This window comes from Hemicordylus capensis, chromosome 2 (assembly GCF_027244095.1).
Source record: "Hemicordylus capensis ecotype Gifberg chromosome 2, rHemCap1.1.pri, whole genome shotgun sequence".
NCBI lineage: Eukaryota > Metazoa > Chordata > Lepidosauria > Squamata > Cordylidae > Hemicordylus > Hemicordylus capensis.
Window position 1 is genome coordinate 421,990,471 of NC_069658.1, and position 27,284 is coordinate 422,017,754.

Consider the following 27,284-nt stretch of genomic DNA (forward strand, 5'->3'; position numbering starts at 1 on the left):
AGGCCCATTCACATGTTATGTTCAACACGCATAGAACAAGCATACAGTGTACACAGGCACAGATCTGTACACAGGTAAAGTCATTAACATGCTATGCCAAAGGCAGGTACAGAAGTATACTTCCTATCTGTACCATGCATTTGAAGGGAGTGTATCCAGGTTCACTTTTAACATGAACACAGGTACAAGGGTACAATCATATGTACACTTGTACAACATAATGTCTGAATTGGGCTTAAGTCTCCTCATAATTCTTTCACTACTGTTTTCTGATTTTGGATGCACTCCTCATCACCATTGCTTTGCAACTCCGCATGAAGCCTCTATAGTACACACAAAGTGCTTTACAGTATTCCTCTCTTTTATCCTCACAATAGGGATGTGCAGAACTGGTTCAATCATTAACCGGACTGCCATGAACCAGACTGGTTTGAGTGTTACAATCACAAACTACTTCAAACCGGCTTGAGCTAGTTCGTCAAACCAACCGGCCCAGCCGATCGGTTCGAATGAACCAGTTTGCACACCCACAGTTTGGTCTGAATTCAGTTCAAATTCATACTGAACCACGCCAAAAGGTCTGTGCACACACCCCTACCACATAATAGCCCTGTGAACATGAAGCACATCTTGTAAACCTACTTTACAGATAGAGGGAAAGAATCTATTCCGACCCTGAATGACTTAAGCAGGTCTGCTGTCTAACTGCACAATTAAGATCATACATCCATGATCTTAAGCAAGAACTAGAGTGCTGACATGGAAGTCCCTCCTTTTTATTAAGTTCTCTCTGTACCAGGCTAGTGACATAATAAGGCTCTCCACACCATATAGGGTTCTGCTGGGAGAACGGGCTTGGCGTGATCTTAATGCAGCTGGATAGTAAACCTGGTCATTTACTATATTAAAATTTGTGATCTCTTTTTTTAATTAGCACCACATACATTTCCAGTTTTGGAAAGATTTTTTATTTTGTTTTTTAGTTTCGGAAAGTGTTTTAATACCACTAGAAGTTTATTTTATCCAGATATTTCTCTGTCTTACTGAGGTTGATTTTTATTATTTTTAATTGACTGCTATTTTTATTGCATGAGCTTGTTTCTTGTTTTAATACCACTAGAAACAGTTTTGTTCTTTGTGAATGAAAAGCAGGGTATAAATGCATATAGTAAATAAAATTAAAATAAATACGTAGTGGATCTGTCATGATTACAAAATAAATTCAAAAGGTGTTTACATTAGTGAATATTAATTATTAAGAACCTGAAATAACACAGGTTATAAATAAGGTATGAGCACTGGGTATTTATTCTCACAATCTGAAGGAAGAGAGTCTAGTGGGAAAAGAATATGACACATGCCATAACTTTGGCATATTTTTATTAGTACAATAAGTCTCTCCAATGGCATGATGCACTAAAGTTATGCTTGAGGTACCACTGGGTATAACACAGTAAAACACATGAACACACAATCAGTATTTGCTGATTTCTGAGAGGTTCAGTAAATACAGCTTCACAGCAACACATCTTTTTCAAAGTATGATAGGCAAAACGTACACAGCATAGGAATTATTTAAAAGAGTTGTGTGTTTTGCAGTCACTGACTACTTTGGAGAAATAGGACACACCGTAAATGCATAAAGAGAACTGTGCAAAGGAGTCTACGATGAGCATCAACAGTAATTTAAAGGGTTTATAGATTAGGAGCAGCTAGGCTATATAATGTTCATATTATTGTAATAAAAAAGGACACAAATTAATCAAATGAATGATGAAGACTACAACAGAGAGAAAAAATCCTCACACTTTATTTAATCTGCTTGAAAAACCACAGAATATATGTTTTCCTAATTCAAATTGTCATAACATTTGCAATTATGAATACTGTCGGTGTTTTGGCTATTTATACATCTATTTATTATATTGGCTTGTATTTGTGGGAGCTTGAAATTTTGAGTCACTTAGGGAACAAAGTGGTCTAAAGTTCACTTTCTGTGAGGGAAAGTTGTCACGGGTTGAGATTAAAAACTTCACACAGGGCATGGCTGGAAACTGGAAACGTATCCCGGGAGGTAGGAAAACTATGGCAAAGGGTGCCCAGAGGCAAGGAGGATCAAGTAGAACTGGCCTTATTATAAAGTGAACTGAGGGGGCTGCTTCAGGTGGTGGATTATAAGGGGATGTTGCCCACCCCACTTGTCCTCCGCCACCTGACTTGTTGGCATGCCCGAAGGGTGTATAGCCTGTAAGCAGTCGGATGCACCCAGGCAGCAAGCAGCGAGTTGTATCTCCTTCTCCTTCTGCATTAGATTTGAAATGGAGGAGGAGGAGGAGGACAGAGCAGAAGCAGAAGTGGAGAAGAGAACAATGATGGGGAGACACTCTAGCCTACCACTCTTCTCTCCTCTGCTTCCTCATACACTCCATTCCCCTCCTCCTTTTCGATCCCAGTGTGCAAGGCAGAGGAGACAGAGGAGTGGCTCTTTGCATCTTTTAGCTTGATGCATCAGCTTGCGGCTGCATGCTGCAAAACAGAGTTGCCTGCAGTTCTACAGACCCATCCCAGCAGTCTGTGCAGCAGAGACAGGAAGTCACAGCAGAGATAGGACGTACCAGCACAGACAGAGACTCAGAGACTGGTAGGAAACAAAAGGCTTAGTAAATTTGCTAAATTAAATGTTGCTGTTATTAAAGACCTTAATATAATTTACCACTCCGGAGCTGTTTGTTAAAGATTAAACAAGAGTGTACACAACACATGCTCTCAGGTAAAGGGGTGGGCAACTGTGTGACTACATAGATCATGTGATTTCTCTTCTTCTACCCCTCAGTCCTTGCAATGGAAAAGAAACTGCATGAGCAGAGTTTCAACACCATTGGACACAGACATGTTCTTTAAGGAGCCTGATTGTTGCCAGAACCTAAGGGGTATACTTGTGGGTCAAATGGGCCATAACCCCAAATTTGGCTTAAAATAAGCCAAATCTGGCAACAGAGCCATGCTTCCAACAAGGTGGGCCACATCAGACTTTCTTGATTACTGCAGATTGCCCATCAGTGTAAGCAAATAAGGTCTCCCCATGAAATTAAAGATAAGTCCCATGTGCTTCATGTCCTTAATACAGAGAGGCTATTCACACACACAGAGGAAACTGGGCTAAGGGAGCCCAGCCAGGTTTTCTCCGCGCATGTGAACCACTGGGAGCTAAATCCCCCCTCCCCCCGTTAACCGAGGTTAGTGGAGCGAGCGCTCTGCTAACCCCGTTTTGGTGATCGTGTGCTGCGGCGGCACCGTACTGCGGCAACACACAGGGTAAACCCATGACTGCGAGGCTAGAACAAGCCTCCCGGTGTTGAGGGTCCCCCAAGCATACTCCGTGCACCTGTGCAGGGCATGCTGCGACTTCCGGAGGCCGGGGCCCCCCAATCCCCCCCAATCCCCAAGACCCTACCAGCTCCGTGACGAAGCCAGTAATCATGTGGGCGGCCAATCCGGCCGCCCAGGGAGAGCTTAATGCTCGTGTGCAGGGAGAGTGGGTCAAGCCCACTCTCCCCTCCAAACCCCATCTGGGTCTCCACACTGCTTGTGTGGAGAGCCTCATAGTTAACCATGCATGGGCTTCCTGGCCCCTTGAGAGAGGCTTTGGGTGCCAGGGAATCCAGTATTAATAGCTTTTCCATCCCATAACATAAGCCAGTTCCTTTTTGCCCCTGCTTTAAATTGGTCAAGACTTGTTTTTTAGTTGCTCGGTAAGAAAGAATCCAATGAGCAGGAAATGTTACTTAGTATAGCCCTGTTCTGCCATTAGGTTGTACAATTGTATAGATGCCTCTACACAGATACAGGTCTGTGTGTGAGTGGCTGTACCTGAGTTCAGTTAAAAAGTGAACCTGGGTACAGGCCCCTCAAATTCATTCATTCTTTCTATCTATCTATCTATTTGATGCAGATAGTAAGTATACTGCTGTACCTGTGTTCAACATAACACATGTACCTGTTTAGAAATATGTACCTGTGTACACTGTACACTCAGTGTATAAGTGTCAAACATAACATCTGAATAGGGCTTATCCAAGCTTTGCAAGGCAAAGATGACTCCAAGGACTTGGCTGAACCCTCCACAGTAGACTATTGTCTTCACAAACTGGCAGCGGCTTCTCCAAGGTTGCAGGCAGGAATCTCTCTCAGCCCTGTCTTGGAGAACCCAGGGAGGGAACTTGGAACCTTCTGCACTTCCCAGAGTGGCTCCATCCCCTGAGGGGAATCTCTTACAGTGCTCACACTTCTGGTCTCCCATTCATATGCAACCAGGGCAGACCCTGCTTAGTTAAGGGGACAAGTCATGTTTTCTACCACAAGACCAGCTCTCCTCCAACACCATGTTTGCCGGCCATCTTTCAGCAGAGCCCTGCTTGTATATATTTACCTACTATCCTTCATACACATCCTTCTTATTGAAAAACAAAGAAATCCGGCACTTCAAAGCAGCTAGGAGATAAACATTTATCGCCCACTAAAGGATAAAAAATTCAGTTGCTCTTTTGTATATTCAAAAGCCCCCCCTGAGGGAAGAAATCATTCTGCAAACAGTTCAGATAGAAGGTGCTGTGTGGCAAAATGCAGGAAGCCTTTCAGCATAACCTGTGTATGTATTATGCACGATATCAGATCAACAGCAATTACAGGGGGCTTAAAAAGGAATGAACAAAGACAGCCCGCAGTCTATGCTAGGTTTCCATCTCAGTAGTACAGTGATGGTGTGGTGCAGTGGTTATCAAACTGTCCTTAGGAACACTGGCATCCCTAGAAAGCTTGAGCAGGAACAGAGGAAGCTGGGTCAGCCCATTGACCCATTGAGCTCAGTACTGTCTACACTGACTGGCAGCAAATCTCCAGGGTTTTAGGCAGGATGCCAGGCACTGAATCTAGGACCTTCTGAATGCAAAGCAGATGCTCTACCACTGAGCTAAGATCCCACCCCCATGGATGGGGTTCAGGCACATAGCTGTAGAGGTGCAACAGCACATGGGCCACTGATGTCTGGCAGGCTGCCCCTTTGACCGTCCTCCCCGCAGAGGCACAGGGCTCATCTGCCTTTACGATCCCCCACTGCTCATGCCGCCCCGTCCTGCCTCCCTTTGTCAACATGGTCTCCTCTGTGCCATTGCACCTGTGCCTGTTCTCGCTGAAGAGGGGGAGCATGCTTGTGCCGGCACAGTGATGGCATTTGACTGTGCTGGCAAAGGGAGGCAGGATGGGCCATGTGAGCAGCGGTGGGGTGGTGGGGAAGCTGCACAGGCAACCAAGAGCAATGCCGCTGGCCACCTCAGGGGCCACCTCGAATCTTGCCCCAGGGCCACCCTCAATGTGTCTATGCCCTTGATGGGGGTGGCAACATAGCTTACCGTGGATCCCTCACTGAGAAGATCAGTAATGTTCCAACCTGAACAATAGCTCGTCTGCCATTACTGATCTTTCCTTACCATGTGCAGCCTTGAGGAAGTCCAGTTAGGCCCTTTTCAGCCCTCAGTTCAAATGGAGCAACAGCCCAGCTTAAGAGGCCTGGTTTTGCCCTACACCAACTGAGAATGCATCCCAGGATCCTTTACAAAGTGCAGAGATCCCGTGGCTGGTATGCAAAAGGGGCTCCTGACAGACCAACTGATGCCATTTTCAAGAAAGCTTGGAAGTTGCCTGCTGTACTCCCGACTAGAATGCCCATAAGGGACTTCCCAGAAATGTGAAAGTCTTCTTCCTTGTTATACTTTGCAAGCCGCTATAAGGGACAGCAGCATAGTTTGTTTCAGACGGCAAAAAGGAGAAAGACCTTAGCATATCAGAGTATTATGAGTCCATGGGTGTGAAAGAAAAAGCTAAGAAGCAAACCTGCTCTATCAGTTCTCTGATACCAATATCTCCCTGGCACTCACACGTAATGTCATGAACTCCTGTGTAGGATGCTCCCAAATCTCACTCCCCCACTGGTCATGAGAGTTCTATTTTAAATCAAAAACAAGTCACGCCTGACATATGGGGAAATGTGTCAGGGAAGTGGTTTTTTTTCTTTGTGTTGAGGTCAGCCTCTGTTAAGAAACATCCGAAGCTCACAGCCTGAACATGACAAATGCAGTCTGTTACATCAGCTCTTTCACAGGTACAAGTGTTTCACAACCATCTGGGGTGCTATTTTATAGTGAGCCATGGTCACGCTGCAAACAAGACATCGTGAGAATCAACAAGAGCAAATCTGAGATCCCTGCCACTGAAAAAAATGAGGCGTTAGCCTTTTGAGCAGAAGCAGAATATATGTGGGGATATGGCAACTCATGACAGTGTGGCCAGTTAGAGAATTCTAGAAATGGAAGCCTAGAAGAGCCTGGTGTTCATCTGGTTCCCTGACACGTATTTAGCAGATTTGCTCCTTAACATCCTTCCAACTCATCCCTATAGGTGAAGAAGTGATTCTAATCTGTGTTTCTGACTGACTGATTACATTTGTGTGCCACTCCATAACAAGGCTTTCTGAGCAGTTTGCAATAAATAAATAAATGCTATGTTTAAAATAAAAATGATGAGAACAAGGACTAAAAGCCAAGGACTAAGAACCCAATTCAATTAAAAGCTCATTGAAATTTTTAAAATTGCTTTCATCTGACGCTTGAAGGCCAGACAGTGCTCAGTGAACCTCCTTCCCCAAGTTCCAAAGATGGCCACTAGGGGCGTGCATGGACTGATGTTTGTGGTCCAATCTGAATTCAGACCGGTCCATGGGTCTGCAAACCGGTTTGGTGCATTTGGCGGCTCAGCTCAAACTGGTTCTAATGTTCAAGGGCCAGTGAGGGTGCCGCTGGAGAGGGGGGGATGGCAAGAGGCACCTTTAACAGGATATTAGCAGGTCCTTACCGCAGTGCCACCACTCTAGGTAGCTTCCAGATGTGGAGGTGCTCCCCCCAGCAGCCCATACAGCAGCGGCGTGGCTCCGGCACTCACCTGGCCTCCACGCATGTGACCGTGGCCTCTGCAGTGCATGCGCGGAGGCCAGATGAGTGCCAGAGTCACACCGCCACCCATGGGCTGCTGGGGGGAGCACCCCCGCATCTGGAAGCTGCCTGGAGCAGCAGCACTGCAGAAAGGACCTGCTAATTTACTTTTAAATGTGCCTCTCTCCACCACCCTCACCGACCCTCAAACCGCCAAACCGGTTCAAGCTGAGCCACCAAATGCACCAAACCAGTTTGCAGACCAATCCGAATTCAGACCGGATCGTGAACATTGGGCCGCGCATACCCCTACTAGCAACCACAACAAAGGTTCTCGGTCAGGAATGGCCAACCTGAGGCTCTGCAGCTGTTGTTGGACTACAACACCCATCATTCTCAGCCATAATGTATTGTGGCTGGGGATGATGGAAGCTGTAGGCCAAGAACTGGAGAGTCAGGTTGGCTTCCCTTGCTCAAGATCTCATGGGTACCTGCACCACTTCAGAGGGGCACTTGCAAGAAACCTTCCTAATGTGGACAAGCTGCTTGGGGCGGTACGGCCTACCACCTGTTCTCTGGATCCTTGCCCGACTTGGCTGCTTCTATCTAGTAGGGAGATTGTTGGAGATGGCCTAGTTAATATCATAAATGCATTGCTGAGGGAGGGTAGGGTGCCTCGTTGTCTGGAGGAGGCAATGGTTAGACCACTCCTTAAGAAGCCTTCCCTGGCCCCCTTAGCGATGGATAGTTACAGGCCAATCTCCAATCTCCCTTGGTTGGGCGGTGATTGAGAGGGTGGTGGCCGACTAGCTCCAGGCAGTCTTGGAGGAAACTGATCATCTAGACTCATTTCAAACTGGCTTTAGAGCTGGCTATGGGGTTGAGACAGCCTTGGTCAGCCTGATGGATGACATTTACCGGGGAATCGACAGAGGGAGTGTGACTGCTGGTTCTTCTGGATCTCTTGGAGGCATTCGATACCATCAACCATGGTATCCTTCTGGATCGCCTCGGGGAGTTGGGGATAGGGAGCACTGCTTTGCAGTGGTTCTGCTCCTATCTCTCAGGTAGATTCCAGATGGTGGAGCTTGGTGGCAGTTGCTCCTCAAAACGGGAGCTGTTATATAGAGTCCCTCAGGGCTCCATTCTGTCACCAATGCTTTTCAATATCTACATGAAACCTCTCGGTGAGGTCATCAGGAGTTTTGCTGCTGGGTGTTATCAGTATGCTGATGACAACCAAATCTACTTTTTCTTTTCATCTTCAGGAAATGGCACTCATTCTCTAAATGTCTGCCTACAGGCAGTAATGGGCTGGACGAGGGATAACAGATTGAAGCTGAATCCAAGCAAGACGGAGGTGCTCATTGTGGGGGCTCAGAATCTGAGGGGTGAGTTAGATCTCCCTGTGCTGGATGGGGTTACACTCCCCTGGAAGGAGCAGGTACGCAGCTTGGGAGTACTCCCTGCAAAATAACTGAGCCAGCAGGTAAAACCAAACTCATAAGCCAGTATTAAAACAGCAAAAGGTTAAATGGGTCAGATATAAATGGGTCAGATATAATTAAAAAACATTAAAGGCATATGGGAATAGGACATACTTTGCTTAGCACTTAAAAGACAGGGCACCAGGTGAACATGTTCAGAAAGGGAATTGCATAATCTGAATGCCATCACAGAAAAGGTCCTTTCTCCAGTAACCTCCAATGATGGAGATACCTGCAGAAAGGCCTCGACAGGAAATTTATTATTTATTTTATTATTTATTTATTTATTTATTAAAACATTTTTATACTGCCCAAAACTTATGTCTCTGGGCGGTTTACAACAGAATAAAAAGAAAGTAAAACATTCGTTAAGACAAAAAAGGGGGGGGACACACAGACATTACAACAATTTAAAAGTTTTAAAATAATATTTTAAAACAGCATTAAAAACGTTAAAACAACATTAATAAAAAGCCTGGGTGAAGAGATGTGTTTTTAAAGACTTTTTAAAAGCTGTCAGAGATGGGGAGGCTCTTATTTCACTAGGGAGCGCATTCTAAAGCCTCGGGGCAGCAGCGGAGAAGGCCCATCCCTGAGTGGCCACCAGACAAGCCGGTGGCAGCTGTAAACGGACCTCTCCAGCAGATCTCAGTGGGAGGTGGGGTTCATGACGAAGAAGGCGTTCCCTTAAATACTCAGGGCCCAAACTGTTTAGGGCATTATAGGTTATAACCAGCACCTTGTATTTTGCCTGGAAACGTATCGGCAGCCAGTGTAGCTCCTTCAATACAGGAGTTATATGGTCCCTACGAGATGACCCAGAGACCAGCCTGGCTGCCGCATTCTGAACCACTTGTAGTTTCCAGACTACGTACAAGGGCAGCCCCACATAGAGCGCATTACAGTAATCCAGTTTGGAGGTTACCAGCAGATGTACCACTGTTTTGAGGTCATTCACCTCAAGAAACAGACGCAGCTGGTGTATCAGCCGGAGCTGATAGAATGAACTTCTGGCCACTGCCTCAACCTGGGACACCAGGGAGAAGCTCGGATCCAGAAGCACCCCTAGACTGCGTACCTGTTCCTTCTGGGGAAGTGTGACCCCATCCAGAACAGGCAGATCAAAATCATCTCTCAAGTTCCGACCCCGCACAATGAGTACCCCTGTCTTAGCTGGATTCAGTCTCAGTTTGTTATCCCTCATCCAGCCCATCACCGACTCCAGGCAGGCATTTAGGGAGGTTATGTCCTCTACCGATGATGCTGACATGGAGAAATAGATTTGGGTGTCATCAGCATACTGATAGCACCCTGCACCAAATCTCCTGATGATCTCTCCCAGCGGCTTCATGTAGATATTAAACAACATTGGAGACAATATGGAGCCCTGGGGGACACCATACAAAAGTTCAGATTTTGAAGAACAGCAGTCTCCAAGGGACACCATCTGGAACCTGCCCGAGAGGTAGGAGCGGAACCACTGCAAAGCAGTGCCTCCAACTCCCAACCCCCTCAGACGCTCCAGAAAGATATTATGGTCAATAGTATCGAAAGCCACTGAGAGGTCCAGAAGGACCAACAGAGTCACACTTCCTCTGTCAATTGCCAATTGGAGATCATCCATCAGGCCGACCAAGGCAGTCTCCACCCCATAGCCAGCCCGAAAGCCAGTTTGAAATGGGTCAAGATAATCAGTTTCATCCAAGACTGTCTGGAGCTGGGAGGCCACCACCCTCTCAATTACCTTGCCCAGCCATGGAAGGTTGGAGACAGGCCTGTAGATGTTCAAGTCCGAGGGATCCAGGGTAGACTTCTTCAGAAGCAGTCTAATAATTGCCTCCTTAAGACAAGGAGGCATCCTACCTTCCCTCAGAGACGCATTTATAATCTCTACCAGGCCTTCTATAACAACCCCTCTGCCAGATAATATAAGCCATGTCGGACAAGGATCAAGAGAACAGGTGGTAGGCTGCACTATTCCAATCAGCTTGTCCACATTCTCAGGAGTCACAGACTGGAACTGATCCAACCTAATCACACAAGAGGAGTCACTGGACACCTCCACATCAGACACTGAGGTAATTGTGGAGATGGAGTCTAAGTCGGCCCGAATACGAGAGATTTCCCCCCACAAAGAATTCATTAAACACATCACAGCGGGTAATCGATGGTTCCAGATTCTGAGTCAAGGGAGGAGGGACACATACCAGCCCTCTCACAACCCTGAACAACTCCGCCAGACATGAACTTACGGATGCAATACGGGCAGAAAAGAATCGCCTCTTTGCTGCACGTATGGCCTGAGCATAGGTCTTCAAATGAGCTCTATGTTGCAATCTGTCGGATTCAAGCCGTGTCTTTCTCCACTTGCGCTCCAGTCGTCTACCTCGCTGCTTCAGCCCGCGTAGTTCTTCCGTATACCAAGCGGCCAATTTTGAAGCAGGTCGGAGAGGATGCTTAGGAGCAATCATGTCTACTGCCCCAGTGAGTCTGCTGTTCCAATTCTCCACCAGGGCATCAACAGGATCACCAGCAGAGCCAACACTAAATCCCTTGTCCAACCTTAACCAGATGGTGGTCCATTTATGACAATGGGGAAATCACAGGATTCCCCACCCACGGAACACCACCCTGATCAGAGTGAAAGACCAAATCAAGTGTGTGACCAGCAATGTGCATCGACCCCGAGACCACTTGGGATAGGCCCATGGTCGTCATGGCCGCTATGAACTCCTGAGCCGCCCCAGACAAATTGGTCTCAAAGTGAACATTGAAGTCCCCCAGCACCACAAGCCTGGGGGACTCCAACACCAAGTCTGAGACCAAGTTCATCAGCTCGGTTAGGGACTCAGTTGAGCAGCAGGGCGATCGGTACACCAACAGAAGTCCCAGTCTATCCCTGGTCCCCAGACTTAAGTACACACATTCGATATGGTCTGACACTCTAACAGGGATCCTGGTAAGGGAAAGGTTATTCTTATAGACCACAGCCACTTCACCTCCCCACCCACGGTCCCTCACCTGCTCCTGAACAGAGTAGCCTGGAGGAAGAAACTGGGCCCCCAGCCTCCCCTAGCCAGGTCTCTGAAATACATACCAGGTCGGCACCTTCATCCAGAATCAAATCATGGATGGTTTCTGATTTGTTCTGGACAAAAGCTGAACTGGCAAGGAGCTTTGTGCAGGAGAAGGTAGCCATTTAGTAAGAAGATGTGATCTTGTGATATCAAATTATTTTCCAGCTCAGACACATTTTGTCCTTATAGATGTTATTATTTATGAAGGATAGGTCTATCAGTTGGCTATTATTGTTTGTGATGGCTACATAGAACCTCCATGTTCAGATGCAGTACACCTCTAATACCGGTTGTTGGAGGGCAACATTAGGGGAAGGCTATTTCCTTCAACTTCCTCTTCGTCTGAATCAGTTGTTGGGGCATAGACTTGAAGAACTGTCATGTTAAAAGGTTGTCCACGAAATCTAATTGATATTAGTCAGTCACTGACCACATTGTACTCAAGTACTGTCATTGCTATATCCTTCCTGACCATGAAAGCAACACAGTTCCTTCTTTGTTTCTCATGTCCTGAGTAGTAAATGATACGATTTTCTGGCTGAAAGTGTCCTATGCCAGTCCACTTTAATTCACTAAGGCCCAAGATGTTAATCTGTAGTCAATTCATTTCATCTTTCACTGTGTTGAGCTTTCCCATATTCATGCTTCTTACATTCCATGTTCCCATTGTAATTCTTTCTTTGCAGCTTCGGATTTTCTTTTCCCACATGGCAACATCAGCCGCTAGACGTCCAAAAGGCTTTAATCTAACCGCGTCAACTTACTCAACTTTATAAGTTATTCAACTTATATGTTGAACATATACTGAGACAAGCTGGATTGGAAGAAGATGAGCGTGGTTTTAAAGCTGCAGGAAGAAACATCAATAACTTGCGCTGCGCTGATGACACCACTCTGATAGCTGAGAATGTGGATGATCTGCAAGCTCTAGTAATGAAAGTCAAGGAGCACAGTGAAAAAATGGGACTACAACTAAATGTTAAGAAGACTAAACTAATGACAACAGATACAGCAACCAACGTCAGAATTGATAATAAAGACATTGAAGTGGTCGGTTGCTTCTGCCTTTTAGGATCAACCATCAACAGTAAAGGATCCAGCAGTCAAGAAATACACTGCAGACTAGCACTTGGAAGGGTTGCAATGAAGGCCGTGACGTGTCTACACCTACAAAGATTAGAATCGTTTGGACAATGGTTTCCCCCATGATGCTCTATGGATGTGAAAGCTGGACTTTGAAGAAGCAAGATAGAAAAAGTATTGACGCTTTTGAACTTTGGTGTTGGAGAAGACTTTTGAAGAAACCATGGACAGCCAGAAAAACAAACAAATGGATAATAGAACTAACCAATCCAGAATTTTCACTTGAGGCACAAATGACCAGGCTCAAACTATCCTACATCGGACACATTATACAAAAACCCAGCTCCCTTGAGAAGTCCATAATGCTTGGAAAATTTGAAGGAAAGAGAAGAAGCGGACGACCAGCAGCAAGGTGGATGGACTTGATTACAACAGCAGTGAATGCACCACTGAGAGACCTTAAAGGCCAAGTTGAAGACGGATCATCCTGGAGAGAATCGAGCTATGTGGTCACTAAGAGTCAACACCAACTTGATGGCGCTCAATCAATCAATCAATCAATCAATCAATTGCCTTCAAGGCAAGCTCACAGGCTTCCCAGAGGCCATTGTCAGGAATAAGATGCTGGTCTTGACGGACCCTTGATCTGATCCAGCAGGGTTCCTCTTTCATTCTAATCACAGTTATATCTGATCCATTTAAATTACCTTCTGCTGTTTCAATACTAGTTTTTAATTTTGTGCTCACCTGCTGGCTGGCTCAGTTATCTGCACAGCTTCCTGGTTATATTGTTATAAAGAAGGTTAAGCTGACACTGGCCTCCCCACACCCATCCACTGACCTTCATAGCTCAGCAGGGATTTAAACCTAAAATATAGCCCCTTCCCCACGACATTTGAACCAGGGGTCAAAGCAGCACAAGCCACACTCTCTCTCCAAATTAAACCATCAAGCTGATTTCTTCTGTACCAATTGGGCGGGGAACAAGAATGATCAGCTAGTGAACAAGAGAATGCTAACAATTTTCAATCTGGATTGGAAGACAATGATATGGGTTGGGGAAGATATAACTATGTAAAGATTTTTATTTCTTTTTTGGTCAAAGACCGTAAATAAAGTATGTATGTATGTATGTATGTATGTATGTATGTATGTATGGGGAAGATGTCATTATCCCAGTGGCAGAAGCAGCATTTTGCTTGGGGATCCAAGCAGACACAGATATCTCCCCATCAGCTGCTGTCCATGTGCTGTTCAGTGCGAACAGAAACCAATCTTGACTCAGAGCCACATGCTTCAGTGCAGGCTAAATGTGAAAGCAACTACAGGGGTTTCAAAAAAAATCAATACCCCAATGATAGCTCACACTCAAGCGCAGATACAAGGAGAAATGGTGCACAGAGAGAGTTACTAAAGCAACCAATACTTGTGAGGAATCCTAACCGCCATTTATCATTCCAGAAGCAGTACCTCTAAGGTATAGTATACAATTTGGCTCCTGGAGAGGGAAATAAAAGTGTTCTTACACTTAATTATAGAGATTTTATCTTTTCACAGCCCAGAACTGTGAACTGTATAGTTTGCTGTTGCTTTTCCCCATGACAATATGAAACAGAAAGATAACTGAGGTGCCCTTGTTTGTCATTCTCTCGGCTTCACTGATTTGAGAACAGGCTCCCATATGGCTGGGGGGGGGAGGGGAGTTTTACCTAACATGTGGGAGAAGCCCAATCACATGTGTCTTCCCATGGAATGGGAACCATGCTGATAGGGGGAGGGTGCCAAATGGGAAGGCTCCTTGTGAGAGCCAGTATTGCATAGTGGTTAGAGCATCAGATTAGGAGTGAGGAGACCTGGATTCAAATCTCCGATCAGCCATGAAGCTCACTGGATGACTTTGAGCCAGCCACTTATCTCATAGCATAAAGTATTTCACAGGGTTGTTGCAAGGAAAGTAATACTCTGAACTCCTTAGAGAAAGAGTGTGTTATAAATGTAAACAAATATATGCATGGGGCCCATTGGGTAATTTAAACATTCTCCCACAGGAACGCCTTGTGAATTCCACTCAACTGGGGAACACTGAACGGGCACCTGAGTTCAGTCGCCAAGTCTCAACAGCATCACTAAGAGTGTGGTTCTACTTAAAACACACACACCCCTCAGCCATTTACCTCAAGAGCTCAGTTTCTTAAATTGATTGGTTATCATCTTAAAATTCTAACTTTTTTATTAGATCCACTGGCTTTCTCAAATTCTCTCTTGCTTGCTCTACTGCAGGGCTGACTTCTTATATACTAGCCTGGCTTGAGAAATAGTACTGTTTGCATGTCCCATGGGCAATGCTGGCATTCATAGATCACATAGGGTTCCTCTCCCCGCCCCCTACAAAAGTAGCCTCCCAGCTGTGATTTTACTACTGATTCATTTGCAAGAGAACTTATTTTCAGGGAACACTTTCTGCATTGATTTTTCAGAGAGGAAATCCCTAAGCATCTAATATGGAACATAGGGAGCTGCCTTATACCAAGTCAGACCATTTGGTCCATCTAGCTCAGTATTGTCTGCACAGACTGGCAGCGGCTTCTCCAAGGTTGCAGGCAGGAGTCTCTCTCAGCCCTCTCTTAGAGGTGCCAAGGAGGGAACTTGGAACCTTCTGCATGCAAGCATGCAGGTGCTCTTCTAGAGCGGCCCCATCCCATGAGGGGAATGACTTACAGTGCTCACACATGTAGTCTCCTATTCAAGTGCAAACCAGGGTGGCCCCTACTTAGCAAAGGGGACAATTCATGCTTGCTACTAAAAGACCAGCTCTCCTCCCATGCATTGGCAGTAGATTCTGGGCATGTTCCATGTTACCTACTGAATTCAGAGAGCAGCACGAATCAAGCCTTTTGGACCTCACCATGGCTCCACATGAACTGAGCACACATCCTACAACACAACCCTGTGGTACCACATAGTAGAGCATTGCCATTCCTGGTCTTCTTGTTGATCAATCACTGATAAACTCCCAAAGGACCTGAAAGCTACAGTGCTGGGTCTCATTTTTTTCTTCTTCTTCCCCAAAAAGAATTTCATGAGAGAGCTGACAAAACTGGCCACAATCCAGAATAGCACAGAAATCCTGCCTACGCAGATCAGGGCTTACTGTGAGGTTGAATGGGGGGAAAGCACTGCCCACAATGCCCAGCTGCTGGTGGAACAAAAATTCCTTCCTAGCCCCCAAACTAGATCCTCCCCTCAATATCATGCAATCCTGATTCTGTCTGTGCCTGAAGAGAGACCAGAGATCTGCACACACATAATCCCAGATAACTCACTACCTTAAGTCTCAGCCCCTGCTCTGGACCATGAGGTTCCTGCTCCCAAGCTGGGGTGTCCCTAACACTTACTACCAATCAGCATCAAGCAGTGGTGCGCAGGTCACCCCTAAATACCCCTTCCTCCAATTTTACTGAAATCCCCACTGCTAGTCCTTATAACTGGATGGGGCCATAGCTCAGTGGTAGAGCATCTGCTTTGCAGACAGAAAGTTCCAGGTCTAATCCTCGGCATCTCCTGGTAGGGCTAGGAAAGACTCCTGCCTAAATCCTCGGAGAGGTGCTGCCAGTGTTCAGTGTAGACAATACTGTGCTAGATGAACCAATGCTCTAATTCAGTATTAGACAGCTTTCTATGTTCCTCACTATATCTTCAGTTGTTCTCCTTCCCCAAAGTGTCTTTCATCTTCTGGCCCAATTTGAGTGAGGAGCTGTTCCTCAAGCTTTTCCCTCTGACTGCATCCCTGGCATCAAGAATGGTAATATGTTAATTTCCTCCCCACCCCTTCAAATCCTTTCCAACACTTTCAGAATTATTTGCTTACTTGAGAATGTAGAACATAACAAATCAGAATTCATTAAGGCTGAAAATGGGAGGCTTGAGAAATGACTAACATTGGTGCTAATTACCTACCAATTTTTGGCCAACTTTTCTTAAAAAAATAAATAAAATCAAAGCAGTGCAGAGCATCCATAATTACAACTAATATGTTCAAAGCTTGAGATAAAATTGAAAGGGACATTTCTTCACTAAGGAGTTGTTAGTCTTTTTAATATTCAGGTCACTTTCACAGCCCTGAATGAAAATTAAAGCAGTGAAAGAAACAACTGTTCGAAAGGAAAAAGCAATTCAGCTGCAGGAAAGAGGAATCTAGAACTCTTGCTTTTATTATACTGTGGATGAAGGTATTTATTGCACTGCAGTGTAGACTTGTATGGGAACCTGACAACTCCAAAATAAAAGACACAATTAGCATTCTAGAAGTGATCGCCATAGGGTGGTCTGGAACCCATTCAGGGCTAGCATCAGAGGTCGGACAACTCTGGAGGGCGCCGGGCAAAAGGGCCCCAGAGGACCAAGTGGAGAAAGATAGCAGCCTCCCAAAGCACTCCAAGATGCCACCAAAACAAGCTTCCCTCAAACTCTTGTCAGAGCTTATTTTAGCAGTGGGAGTGACAGTGGCCTGGAGCGCCCTTCAGCAGCTGCAGTCTTCCTTTACCAATAATCCAGTGCTCCCACCCCTGCAGTGATCAGTAGTAGGGCATTGTATTATAGGCAAGTATGGTCTCTTCCCCCTTCTCCTTTATTTTCCAACCCATTTTGTAAAATGTGAAATTTAGTTTTTGGGAGGAGGTGGTAATTAGAGGCCCCTCATAATGTGAGGTCCTAAGATATCAGTAACTTAGCTTGTGCCTATATCTGGCACTGCTGTTGGCATTCTAGCTGTGAACAGTTACAGGAGACCTGGAAAGGACTTCTCAGGAGTTATTCTATGTAAAGAATAGTAATGACAAGCAAACCTCTCTGACAGGCAACTTGTCCTTCATTACTGATCTTCCCACATAGCATTGGGTCATACGGGAGTCTACGGTGCATTCTGTATGAACTAGCACATACACACACGAATTAGCACACGATCGGTAAGCCTTAGCACCGGGCAATGGGTTCCATAACAGAGACTCAGAGGTTCTTTGACAGACAAATCAGTGTGGAAACTGTTCCCAGAAGGCAGAAAGTTTGAAAACCATTGGACTACATTGGCAGCCCAGTCAAACAAGAGTGCAGAGCACAGTGGGAGGGTGAGCCTATGGGCTTAATTCAACTGTATCAGTGCTTCAGGAAATGCTCGATAGCACAGAACATGTTGTGCCAGTGTTTTTAAAAAGAGTTCCAAAAGGTGAGCTGACCTTTCTAAGAAAATAAACCTTGCTACAAAGGTGAGAAGATAAATTGCGACCAACACAGTCAATAAAGACATATTTACAAAGTAAGGGAACTGAATTGAGTCTCTCTCTCATTAGCTATCATCCTAGAAGCTGAGAAATTGCCCTGAGGTTTTTTATTCTCCCACTTCACCTGGGAACAATTTAATAAATTCCAGGTTGCATCTTTCCCCCCTGTAGATCAGCTGAGAGTCAGGCACATTAATCACTCCACCAGTTACAATGGATGTAATGTGTTTTACTGGGCAGATCAAGCAAGGAGGGCAGAGAGATCTCACGCATGGAAGTTGAAGACAAAAGCAAATTCTCCAAGGAAGAGCTGCTTTTCTGCTCTAATTCTGCATTAAGGAGCCTTAACGTTTTCTTGGTTAATTCACAATTGCAGAATGGCTGGATTGGCGTGTTCCTACTTATGTACAGTTATCCACACTAGCATGCTATTTGGCAAATTTGTGTCTTCCCTTTTAAAAACCTCAAATGATTAGAGCAAAAGACTGCTTCAGACTATTTGTTCACTTTATATGCAACTCAAACAGGCTTCCCTCAAAGTGATGACTTCAACAGGCGTCCGTAACTCAGTTAATTGTAACTCAGTTGAAATCAACATACCTGTAGTTGGAACTTGATGCTGTAACTTCCACAGTTACTTTCCCGCCCTGCCCTGCCCACTCAGCTAAATATTGTTGCAACTACTGCAGGTGGATTATTAGGTTAAAAGTCTAGGATGAAGGGAGAGAGAGAGGGAGGAAGCTGTGAACTGGCTGAAGGTGAAGCACTTCAGGCTGCAGGATCTCTCTCTAAGGACTTGATGTGGGGTAACAGATCTGATTGCCTCCACTTCTGTTCTGCTTGTATATTTGTTTATAAAGACATATTATGAAGACATCTTAAGTCCTCAGTGCTCTCCCATCCAAAGGAAACTAATCCCTATACTGAGAGTTCCCACTGATCAGGGGAATGAGAACAGCATAACAAGTTTGTAACTCCTACCATTGTTCATAGAGAAAAATCTTTCTGGGACTTTTACACACAGCAGGCTTTACCGCAAGTTTACTTGGAGGCTTTACTGCAAACTTGAAGTTGTCCCAAAAAACCGATGCAACCCCAGATATAAATCAGGCTACACTCTAACACGCAGTGAAAAACCCAAATTGTGTATTAAGTGCTCCCCGAAAACTCACGGGACTTCAGGGTAAATCTGGCCAATATGTGAATGCACCCCCTCCATACCAGAGTAGATGTGAGTTAAATGGCTTTAAAAGCCCCTTGTGAAAAACTTCCTAGTAATCTTGGAAAGAGACATGACTAGAGCTCTTGAATGAAAAATAGATAACCTCATACATCTCCTGGACTCTTCCAGTGAGGTTGAACAGATGGTGCATGGATCTGAGGCTCCAGATTTCCTCCTGGGCCCAAACAGGCAAGATACTAACTTCAAATTTTGGTTACAGATATCAGGTTCCTGGAGGTGCAGCTGGGGAGGTGCACTGGAGATGGAGTTCCAGTGACAGTGACCTTTTGCACTAACTATCTTAATGACTGGGGCATTGGGAGTAGATGTAGTTAGGGAGGGTCTCCTTACTTGTCCCTGCTTGCCTCTTCTCTAAGATCCCTGCTGACTCCTTGGGTACTTCCTGAGTTGAGTCAGTCCTCTTCCTTTCCTCAACTTAACTTCCTGAGCTGAGTCAGTCCTCTTTCCTTTCCTTCATCTCTCTCTCTCCCGGCTTGTTCTCCCTGCTGTTAAATAGGATAAGGTTTTTCCTATCCTAATGTATTTCACTAATAAACTAGTTAAGTAATTTAGACACTACAGTGATCTCCATGCGTGTTCCTTAAATAGCTGCAACAACTGGACTCCACACTCTGTAACTGGAATGGAAGCTTTTGTTAGCACTCTGCTAGAATACTTTGCACTTTGCCCAAAGGGAAAGATAAATAATCATAAACTCCAATACCCAACAGGGGCAGATTCACACAACACGAAAGGGAAAGAAGTTCCAGCTTACACCAGGAGCATGTGCTCTGCAGGAACGAGTGGTTTGCACCAACCTTACTTACCACCAGTCATCTGAATCTGCCCTCAGTCTGGAGATCAGCCATTGAATATTTGCCTGGGTGTATGTCTGCAAACTGGACCTTAGACAGACTTGAAGACCTACAAAAGGTCATTTCCCATGTGCTTTTTAACTGCTAGTCTATGGACTGCTGGCGATCCAGAAGTTATTTTCAGATTTGCAACATAGCTTTGAGAACTCTTGGAAAAGGAAAAGGGAAAAGCATGGACTCTAAGCATCTGCAAGAATGATAAAATGCACTATACCATCTTCTGTTTCCTATAATACACAATGCTATTTATTCCTCATCGATTTTTATTTATTCTACATATGCTTGTCTTTCCCCAATACTCTGAGAAATCAGCTCCTCCTTTCCCATCACTGAAGATTCTCAGTGCCTTACAGATTGGGGCTCTCTCCAGCAACACTCCCTTCATCAATCACATCTTTCTCATACGTGCTGTCCAACTGTTGTTCCATAATGCTGTTTACTAAAAAATGAAAAACAGAAAAACCTAAATAAAATGTGCTGAGGTCAACACCACAGTAATAACAAGAACTATAAAGCATGGAAGCAAACACACACCTCAGCACAAACCATCCTATTATTCTGTGATAAACTCAAGAGGAGGGGAAAATAACCCTGGAAAACAGAGAGAGAGAACCTAAAACCTCTCCAGCATTTTTAACCTCTTTATGTATCCTTTGTAAAATGTTAATGGCACCGTTATATTGATAGACCACGTATGGGACAGTAAATCACTCTGAAAGAGACTATAAAGAGCAGCTTGTTTGTTCACATTATGGACACAGTATTTCTTTTTAAAAATGTGTCAGTATGCATTAGGGACAAAAGACAGCTTGACGAGGCTAAATCAGATTTTTCAGCAATAAAGGGCCTCTTAATCTCATGCATGTTTCCTCAGAAGTTCTGTTAAGTTAAGTGAGCGTTGCTTAAAAGTGAGTGAGCATTGGAAGGATTGCAACCGCAGTGAAGCAGCCTCAAGCTCAACTAGGGTGACAACATGAAATTGAAAAATGGAATAGCAGCTGCATAAGGTCCTGATTTGGATGGGGGCTGTGGTGCTGGGGGAGCAGGGCGGCGGCTTGAATCCTCCCCATTGCACCATTTTCCTGATCGACATTTCCTGATCCCCCATTGCTATTTTTCCCCACAGGACAGACAGCAGTTGAGGGATTATTTTGATTATGGACCTCCATTGTCTAGTTTGGCCCCAAGTTTCCTTGGGAGTATAGGAAAGCTCTCCAGCATCTCTATTTGCCTAGCCATCTTTACACAAATGTTTTGATCTCATTTCCAAGCTCTCAACCACTTTGACAATTTGGGAGAAAAGAAGGTGGAGGAGAAGGTGATTAGTCAAGCATACCATCTCCATAAAGCTTTACAAAATCTATTTTAAAAGAAATTGTGGGATTCTATCTATCTATCTATCTGTTTCTATACTGCCCTTCCCAAAATGGCTCAGGGCGGTTTACACAGAGAAATAACAAACAAATAAGATGGTCCCCTGTCCCCAAAGGGCTCACAATCTAAAAAGAAATATAAGATAGACACCAGCAATGGTCACTGGAGGTACAGTGCTGGGGGTGGACAGGGCCAGTTACTCTCCCCCTGCTAAATAAAGAGAATCACCATGTTAAAAGGTGCCTCTTTGCCAAGTTATCAGGGGTGGAATGAATTCATTGGAATGAATGCTCCAGCTCAATGAAATTAGAAGGTCCTGTTCTCTATCTCATGATAAATTTTTATTTGTTTTATTTGCTAGATTCCTATACTGCCTTTCATAAAATTTATCCCAAGGTGATTTACAAAGGTCACCTTGGGATATACAGCAGTGATATCCATGAAATCACATTTATGGAAACCAACCAACAATACAAAATAAACCATAAAATACAGAGACAGAGCAGAACAAGAGAAACAAGCACCTCCTAAGGGACAAAGGCCGGAACAAACAGCAAGATCTGTACTTGCTTCTTAAAGGCAGCAACAGAAGTCAGGGAATGGTTATCCACTGGGAGGCCTTCCAAAGCCTGAGAAGCAATCACCAAGAAGGCTCTGTCCCAAGTGCATGACAATCCAATGACCTTGCCAGGGGGGCAGAACCATTCAGGAACACACAGTCCTTGAGGGATCCAGGTTGCAAACCATTAAGGGCTCTAAACCACCTTGAATTGGGTCCAGAATCAAACGGACAGCCAATGCAGCTCTTTCCAAATGGGCGTAACGTGCTCTCAGCAAGCGGCTCCAGACAGAACCCTAACTGTGGTATTTTGCACTAGCTGCAGTTTCTAAATATCCTTCAAGGGCAGTCCCACACAGAGTGTGTTGCACTAATCAAACTACAACATGGCGGAGAGTGACATGGGTATCCATGGCTAGATCTGCTTCTTGAGAAAGGGATGCAGCTGACACACCAGCCTACAGCCTGGGCCTTGGCATAATTATTCCCTTTGTCACCTTACCTCCTGATGGGCCAGCTCATTTCTGAAAATGAGAAGGAAAATGCTCTGATAAGACTTGCATTGCCTCAAACCCAATGATCCATTTGATAAGATACAGAGCCCTAACATCTACACACTAGCTACTGTATTTTTCGAGTAAATCCTGCCCATACTCCCAGTCTTGCCCTAATCACCTGCCAGATAGCCTGTTATCTTGAGGCTGTAGCAGAGCTACATATTTGACCCCACATTTCTTCTCCCTTGGGCCAATTAGTTTGTCAGGGCTATCAGGCAGAGAACCAGGAGCAGAGCGAGGCTGGCAGTGGCCCGTATGCAGCGGCCGTCACTGCGGCCCCCTGGCCCCGGCGTCTGACATCAGGCACGCGCGGGGGGTCCTCCCTTCCAAACAGGGCTGCACGGCCCCATTTAGAAAGGAGATCGGCCCGCACTGTGTTGGGCAGCGTGGGCCAGAGCGACTCTCCCTGACTTAAAGGCAGAGAGAGCCATTCCAGCCATGCTCCCAATGCAGCGCGGGCCAATCTCTCTCCTAAACGGGGCCGCGCAGCCCCATTTGGGAGGGAGATTGATCGACCCCGCTGCATTGGCACCGAGACCAGGAATGGTTCTCCCTGCCTTGAAGGCAGAGAGAGTCACTCCAGCCATGCTGCCAATGCAGCGTGGGCCGATTTTGGCTCCAAACGGGACCCAATTAACGCCCCCGCGTCTGACGTCAGGGGCTCCGCCCCCGCAGAGAACTGTTCTACCGAGAATCTGCAACCTCTTGGACCGAACCCTACAAATCCTAAAGCTGCTCCAGAGGCCAAGGATAATTTCACACAATCAGATGTAATTGTATATATATGTAGCCTTGTGGTAGGCATGGCTCCACAGAGAGGAATTGTATTTGCTTGATAAGAACAGCTCTTTCCCTTAATTTAGAAGAAAAGAGAAGGGAGTACCTTGAAAGCCAATTTGGGTCAATTTGGGTTAGCTGCATCACAAAACTGAGCTATCAGTTCAGGGAGGGCAGTTTTTCTGACAGCCTTTTCCAAGGAGGTTTTAAAAACATGAGTTAATGCATGATTTTCTTCTCCAGGTTAAGAACCAGAAAGAAAATCAAGGGGCCAGTTCAAACAATAGTGGCAGAATCACACATGAAGAAGAAGGGCTAGCTGAGAGCACACCCATAGATGTCCTCCATAGATGTCTCGATGCCCTGTTGGTGCATCCCTTGATTTTGTGTGGAGGCTGTTCATCCTAAACATGCGCTCCAAATACATGTTTAAACTCTTAGCATGCCTCCTCCTTCACCTGTGCTGCCACTGGTACTGGCCCAAGGAGAATTGATACAGATTCGCCCCACTCCAGTTAGGAAGTGCATTGACACCAGGTTCTCTCTACCCTCATTAATGAAAATCTCATTTTTTCCACACTCACTCACCATCATGGGGGTGGGGTGGTGAGGCAAGCAATGCTGAGTACAAAGGCACCCCAGTATCCCTCTGCTGCTACGAGTGCCTTATACCCCTTGCCTTGGCAGATAGGCTAGTTTACTGCTCATACAATGGACTGGCGAGCAGCCCACTGCTACTTGATACATGTGACCGAGAGGCACAACACAAGCAGACTCCACAACAAGTGAAACTCTGAAAGTAAAGGGACAGGGTCGAGACTGAGAAAAACGGGGAGGGGGGGAGCTCCAGTGCAAACTTCTGCTTCCAGAGCAGCACCCTCCAACTTGTGCAAACCTGAGAGTCATGATGCCTGCCCACACACAGTTGACTAAAAATGGCACGCCACAATAAATTGTGGTTGTGGATGATGGAAGTTGTAGTTCAACAACAGCTGGAGAGCCAAGGTTGCCTCCCCCTGCCATAAGCCATGATGTTACCACTAGCTGGAGCCAGCTGTGGTGTGGGCAGGACAATGGGGCAGTAAGCAAGGATGTGAGGAGGTAGCGGTGTACCAGCCACAATAATCCACCTCTGGAGGCAGCCACCTCACTACCCCTCATTAGCAGGCCGGCTCTGCCAGCTGCTGAAAGATGTGTCTTTCCAGAGTGATTCTTCCAAAGAGATGCTTTTTACAAAAAGTTGTTCTGGCAGGATTTGTCCTAGTATAATAGGCATAACCTACCAAATCTATTTTGTAAACCTGCCTATATTTCAAAAAAGAAAAATACAATGTGAAAGTCTAGTGGTATAACACAGAAAATGATGAGTGTGTGTGTGTGTGTGTGTGTGTGTGATCATTATGTGAATCACAGCATATTTATTTTACGATGAGAAAAAACAGTACTTAAAACATACTGAAACATCCTAATATGTGGGGAAAGGACACCAACTTCATAGTGCCACGGCACATCTTTCATCAGTACCATGACCATAATTCTTATGCTTTTGTGGCCTCTGCAACCATTTACATTTGGCTTTTAAAATCTCAGCGCACCCCCCGCCCCCGCCAAAATAGATTCATACTGAAAAAGGAAGGATAAAGATGTTGCATTATTTAGCCATAAAGTTCCATTATGTTGCAATATGTGGAGAATGCTACTTCAGCCCACCACTTTTCCGGGCGCAGTGCTTGCTCTACAAAAGGCTACATGTGGCTGCGCTGCTCCCTGCCGCCTGCATACGGCGTTGACACGCACAGGGCCGCCGCACATGCAGGGTGGCCATGTGCATGCCAACGCCACACGCATTCTTCAGGGAGCAGCACCACAGCCACAAGCAGGCTTTTGTAGAGTGAGCACTGCATCCGGAAAGGTGGTGGGGCGGCCTAGGGGTAGGTAAGGACCTGCTTGTTAAGGGAACTGCTCCCCGCCCCACCAAACTGGTCAACTGCAGGCACCCAAGCTGGTTCGACACTTCCCTGAGGAGGCGACAAACTGATCTGTGCACATCCCTGCCCCACAACCCAAAGCCATAAAGCCTTTCAAGCTGGTGATGCCCCGGCAGTCTAGAGTAAGCCCAAGCCAGAGCTCCCTGAGCCGTGAACCATCTAAGGACTGACCTAACCTCCTCTTTACACCAAATGTGTGCCTTAAGGTGCTCACGAAACCCGACACTATTATTGCAATCCACACTGTGGCTGCCATTTTGACCAGGGAATATCCTAACTAACTAAGAGTATAGTATGAGGTAGGTGAAAAAAGGCCCCCATCAAAAGCCAATCTGGCCCCAAAGACCAGCAGAGTCCACACTATACTCAGGGATGGGTGGGAGGGGGTTGCTTCCAAGCTCAGACTGCTGGGCAGGAAGGCGGGAGCCACAGGACTAATCTAAACTCTGCCTCTCCCAGTCCCAGCAGCAAATCATGTCCCATGCCTCGCGCTCCATTAGAAGAGGTAGCTAGATTTTGAAATAATACTGTATGATTGCTATGGTTATGTACATGTGTAGCCCTTAAGCCGAAAACATGGCTATATCAAGCTGCCATCTACTGAGCCAAACCATTGATTCAGCCAAGCCAATACTGTCTGTACTATCTGGCAGCAGCAGCTCTCTGTGATTTCAGGCATGGGTCTTTCCCAACCCTAGCTGAAGACACAAGGGATTGGACCTGGGACCTTCTGCAAGCAAAATACTGACTCTGCCACTGACCTAGAGATCCTCCCTAGTTACAAGAGAGGTCCTTAAACACTACAAGGGAGAATGGAGTTCACTGCAGCTGTCCTTGCTCAGAAAACTTATTTAGCATCTCTTCAGACGTAACCTTCTGGGCACATGCAGTGCCCATACGCTCCCTTTCTCACCTTGGAGTTTTAAGGGCACTGCCCATATTTCTGGCATAAGTTTTATTGCTGCTGCTCCGCAGAAAGAATCCAAAGCAAAAAAAAAAAAAAAAAGTGATGAAAAAATATAAAACCGTTCCTTAATCAGTAGGCTCTGGAAAGCCTTCCCATTTATCAGTGGTGTAGAATGACAGATTGCAAATATCTATGCCCCATGCCTGTCCAAAATGCTTTCCATTTTACAGCACAGCCTCTGTTATGGCAGCCTTAGGACATGCAACTGTAATTCTGAAAATTACAACATGCAAAAAATGATACGCCGGGGTGCTGTAAAGAAGCCTAACGAAGCTTGGCGCTGGAAGCCAGGCACCCAACCCATAATAAGGACAAGTTACCAACATATTTATGATGGCCTTTTACTAGTCAACCAGCATTAGTTATAGCCTTGGTAGTCACATTAGATTACAAGCATTGAGCCTTTTACTATTGCAATATATCCTACTGGGACTGTCAATCATTCTGCAATGATTTGTTCATTGTGTAATATTTTCACACGACAGCCAACTGAAATAACATGAAAACTGTCAAACCACACACGACACTAAATACGTCGTTAGGGTTTCCATCTTCTTTTTAAAATGGAAAGAGCAATGCACAAAGCAATCAGGATTGGGACGGCAGCATGCAGAGTGTGAATTTAACCCTCCCCTATGTTGCAGCCCCACTGATCCGCCCCACCCCCTGAAGCTGCTATTAAGCCCAGAAAGGAAGTCCCCATAGGGGCATATGTGTTCCTGCATTCTCTTTTGATACGTTTGAGATAAATGTTAATTTTCATCAAACAGAGTAGGTGAGGGAGAAATTTTAAAAAATCAGCACAAAGCAAGAAGTTATTGATTGAGCAGGGAGAACTGATTTTCTTTAGTGATTTTACTTTATGAACGTTATACTGCACATGAGATATCAAATAAAGCAGCAATGAGTCTGTCTGCAGGTTATTCTGAGAAAAGGAAAATAAAACACACTCCACTCACAAGGTACAAAACAGTTGATTAACTATATTCCATTTGAAACCTGCACTTTGTTCGGAGTTCAGAGGGGGACACAATGATAACAGTTTTCAAATATTGAAAA

The 27,284-nt window shown here is 45.4% G+C and overlaps 1 long non-coding RNA gene across 1 annotated transcript in view; it reads right to left on the reverse strand.

Annotated features, from left to right (window-relative positions):
* Positions 1-20,228: 20,228 nt before the first annotated feature.
* Positions 20,229-27,284, reverse strand: part of LOC128342743 (uncharacterized) — a 38,674-nt gene continuing 31,618 nt past the window's right edge. Inside the window, exon 3 of the long non-coding RNA XR_008315146.1 lies at positions 20,229-20,442. This is a non-coding gene — a long non-coding RNA (uncharacterized LOC128342743). The remainder of the gene's footprint in view (positions 20,443-27,284) is intronic.